This window comes from Helianthus annuus, chromosome 6 (assembly GCF_002127325.2).
Source record: "Helianthus annuus cultivar XRQ/B chromosome 6, HanXRQr2.0-SUNRISE, whole genome shotgun sequence".
NCBI lineage: Eukaryota > Viridiplantae > Streptophyta > Magnoliopsida > Asterales > Asteraceae > Helianthus > Helianthus annuus.
In genome coordinates this window covers 102,197,607-102,202,243 of record NC_035438.2, presented here as the reverse complement: position 1 = coordinate 102,202,243, position 4,637 = coordinate 102,197,607, and the positions used below count along the sequence as shown (strand labels likewise).

General features: G+C 37.1%; 1 long non-coding RNA gene across 1 annotated transcript; it reads right to left on the bottom strand.

Annotated features, from left to right (window-relative positions):
- Positions 1-532: 532 nt before the first annotated feature.
- On the bottom strand, positions 533-2,244 carry LOC110910630. The gene is made up of 4 exons (XR_002576332.2): positions 1,903-2,244; positions 1,460-1,822; positions 1,126-1,370; positions 533-993 (listed from the first exon to the last, which is right to left on the bottom strand). It is a non-coding gene; the product is annotated as an uncharacterized LOC110910630 (long non-coding RNA).
- Positions 2,245-4,637: the final 2,393 nt, after the last annotated feature.

Here is a 4,637-nt window from a genome sequence, read left to right as displayed (position 1 = left end):
GTGCATATGTATGTCGACTTCGTCTTGTATCGAGTCTTGCAATAAATTGGATAGATCAGGGCATGATATTCAAGAAATCATGTTATAAGCTTACTTCGCACGAAATGAATAAGCTATTTCGCACGAAATGACTTTGTCATTTAGTCCGAAATAGAACTGGCCATTTCGCTTGAGCTATTTCGTGCGGAATAGGTGTGTCTATAAATACTAGATCGTGCCATCTCATTTGTAACTTTGTGATTCCGGTACCGAAGTGCTGCCGAAGTGTCTACTCGCTGTAAAACGTTGTTTATCAATCAAAAAGACAATTAGAGTATATATCAAGCTGTCTCATAGTCTACGTCTGTTTCCGCCTTTCGTATGGATTAGAACTCTTCTGAACGACTCGTTTGGTCGTGCGAACGATCCTACATAATTCAACAATATTGTTGTTATATAATGTAAAAAAGAATAAGTATTTTTTTTTCATGGGATGAGATTTGAGTACACAGACTCCACAAAAATCTAAATGGCTCAAATAAAAAAAAAACTCTTTTATCAAAAAGAAATATAGCAGGCCCTTCTTTATCTATACATTCATATTTTTAATACATCTCCTTGCTATATATGTTACTACATCTATATGTATGATTATGATCAGTCACAGTCTAACCCACATACCTCCAACAAGATCCCACCTCGGTCCAGAAACGGATTAACGCACACCGGCTAGAAGGATTAAGCATACAATAAGGATGGTAGACTCATTGCTCTGCTTTCCCATCCTAGCATTTAGGAAATGATACAAATGATGGATCACCTATTCACCCATATGGCCAAACACTCGGCCCAATGACTCGTACTCATTGTGGATTGCATCGAGATGCATACCACCACCTCGATTATGTTGAAGACAAGCAGGGTTAGTGTCCATTTGAACAGGCACAACTCCGCAAATTCACCATCATCCCCTCCCTTTGATGTCAAAGTTCGAATTTCCTCTCAAACTTTTATCTGAGGCATTAAGGATGTTTTCCACTATTAATTCCCGTCACAAATATAATAAAACTCGCATTTGAACAACAACAAACAACAAACAACAACAACAACAACAGTAATAATAAAGTTGCTAAAAGTTGTAATTACCTTCAATTCCTTCTTCAATATTCTCGAGTGCATGTATTTGGGTTGAAGCTTCCTTCATCTTCTTACTTTTTTTGGTTCTCCTCTGTTTTTCCTTTGCTCTTCTATCCAAAATAACAGCAACACGACTTTGGCAAGCTGTTGCAGGTTTTGCCAGGAGGTTTAGGTGCATCATATCTATACAACGCTTGTCTCCTGAAGACACACCATGTTCCCACACAAACAGGTCCTTGGACTTTCATGTTGATCTAAACAAACACAAAAGAAAACAATACGTTACAAAAGTTCACAAAAAGATGGACATTTAAAATCAGATCTTTCTGTTATATGTACATACCTAAAAAAACACAACATTGCGGTTGGAATATCGATCGTGACGATCGATTGCGCATAGCCAAAATACACCTCTTCATCATTTGAATGAACAAGACACTCAAGGGCAGGTAATGTTGGTTTTGTCGACAAATTAAAAGAGAATGTTTTTTTTTAGTTTGACTTGCCATAGACAAAAAAAAAAAAACTAAATTACACATCAAAAACGAATATAATTATTAGAGAAGAACAAACAAAAACTGAAATTAATCACCTTTGTGTTCTTCTGTTCTGAAACCAAAACTTGACTTGCTTATTTTCCAAATTCTGTTTCTTACGCAGTGCCAATCTTTCTTTCTCATCAGGGTGAGGATTATCTTTAAAGGAACTAATTCCACAAACAACAAGCACTAAATCAAACTACGCGAGAAAAACTTAAAATTAATAAAAAAAAGGTTAAAAGATTACGCTTCAAGTTCTTGAACTTGGTAAGGAGTATGCCGATGATATTTCTTGTGTCTGCTGCGAGAACTGGAAGACGGTCCAGCAGGTATGTCTTGTTCATCACCAGATGCACCTTCAATATTATCACTTCCACCTGACCAGCAACTCTTCCAATACTACCCTCAAAGTTTTCACCTATTACACCAATGCCTCCAAGTCCCTCCATCTTGGGCTTCTGCACATCACAAGATCAAAACTTTATACAAAAAAACATATAATCACTACCCACATAATCTTTTTTTTATAAAAAACACATGGGTTTTTGTTAAAATCATCAAAAGATCAAAACTTTATGCAAAATCATGATAGATTAACATAAGAAATAAAATATACAGCAAATAAGTGCCTCACAACCAGCATTATTCTTGTTTTACAACCACATATTACATAAAGATTTCATAGTAGGACAAGACCCCAGCTGACCACACATTACTCACTGTACTACAACCATAAAATGAAAAATGTTGCAAACAAGAAACATGGGTTGGACATTAACTATTAAGCATTAAGATTGTTATGGAGAGTTACCAAGTCTAGAGTAGAACCCGATGATCTATATAAAGCATCAGCGCACAATCCATGCCCATCATCAGCCATTGGCATTCTAACTTCCATCAGTGGAACCACTGGATTTTTTGTTCCAGATCCAGGCATTACAACACCAGCAATAACTCTCAGCATATTCGAAGCATCGATGTCCATACACACATTAATTTCCGGTACCCCTTTTGCGGTCAGAGGTATCCCTACAACCTTGAAATACCCTAACAGTAGCTGCTGCTTCTCATCATCTCCTTCTTCAGTGGCGGAGCCACACTTTGAACAACGGTGTCGTCCGACACCATTGAATTTTGTGTAGCAAATACAACGTATAATAGGAAAAATTCGATCGACACCATTGATTTTTTACGAGCGACACCATTGTCTTTTAACAAACGACACCATTGTTTTGTTTTCTTCTAAAAGAATTACATGATAAACAAATTTGTATTTCAAAAACTAAGCCCACTTACTTGAATTTAATTAGTATACTTTAAATCATTAAAGGTCCATGCTTAATTTTTATTTTTTCTAATCCAGTAAGCATTATAGTCCCATGTCTAATTGATTTTGTTTCAATTGTTTAACCTAACAGGATGTTTGATGATCATTTGAATGATGCGTGCACTTGTTTGTTATAATGAAAAAGAGGTTTTTTTTTTGCAAGTTGCCATTGAAAACATTATGAATCGTCATCAAAACATGAAAATGCGTACAGAGCAACTATTAAATACATTTTTTTATATATTTCAAATGACTGTGTAATTTTATTATGTGTTTTTATTCAGTAACATTGTACTTTTACTGTGATATCTGCTTTTATTATGTGTTTGACCCGACTAGATCTGAACCGATTCAAAAAGTTCGACTCCGGTTTACTATAAACTGAGGTATCTATAAAAATGACACCATAAGAAAAAATTTCTGGCTCCGCCACTGTCCTTCTTCATACACCACAATCAAAGCCTCAGTCTGGTTGTCATGGGTAGTGGTAAAGAGCATCTCTCTCCTGGCAGGTAGAGTTGTGTTGCGATCAATGATGGGTACAAAACTGTTACCATCTGCTCGAATTCCATGCTATGAGCATTTATTTGAATCGGACCTGTTGACAAAAATTGGATGAAAATAGGGTTATATGTGTTCCGATTGTATTCAACAATGAAAGGAATCGGACCTCTTTGTTATGGACTAATACCAATGCAAGGTATGGGACTTGTCCCACATCGATTGTATGGGCAACTGATGTGGGGTTTATATACCAAATGGGCTCTTTCACCCACCAGACTAGTCTTTTGGGTTGTGTTCTCCTGTTTGGTATGTAACATTGGTATCAGAGCCAGAACTCGGAGTGGTGGCCCACGGAGTGGTGGCCTGGAGAGAGCCAGCCGTAACCAACGAGGCTTGGAGTGATGGCTTGGAAAGAGCCAGCCGTAACCAACATGGCCGTGACCAACGAGGACGTTGGCCCTTAAGGAGGGTCGATTGTTATGGACTAATACCACTGCAAGGTATGGGACTTGTCCCACATCGATTGTATGGGCAACTGATGTGGGGTTTATATACCAAATGGGCTCTTTCACCCCCGCAGACTAGTCTTTTGGGTTGTATTCTCCTGTTTGGTATGTAACATAAATGATATGTGCCTTTGGCCCTCACACTCCACGTCCTCATGCAAAATGTTACTAATATGATTATTATTCATTATGTGATATTTAATATTTAGTTATTATTATTATTATTATTATTATTATTATTATTATTATTATTATATTGTAATTTGGTCAAAGTACATGCAGTAGTTATCTCCATTATTTTAGGAAGTAATGGATCACTTAGATAGTGGGTAGTTTGTTATCATTTTCTTATTTATTGTAAGTTTCGAATTGTTAGAGGGGGGAAGAAAAGTTATCAAAGTCTAAATTATCTCTCTATTTTCTAATATGGATTCCTTCTATTTTCTTTTGGCCAACGATTAAACGTTGGAACCACGTCAGTGTTATCAGAGCTGTCGTGATCCCCCTGGACCAATGGCTGCTCCAACTCTATCCGAAATCGAGTTCTATCAATGGATGAATGAATCCCTTATGAGACTCGAATCTCAGTTGCAAATTGTCTTCAACGAATTTCGATCGCTCCGAACCGCGTGGGAAACCCCCCAA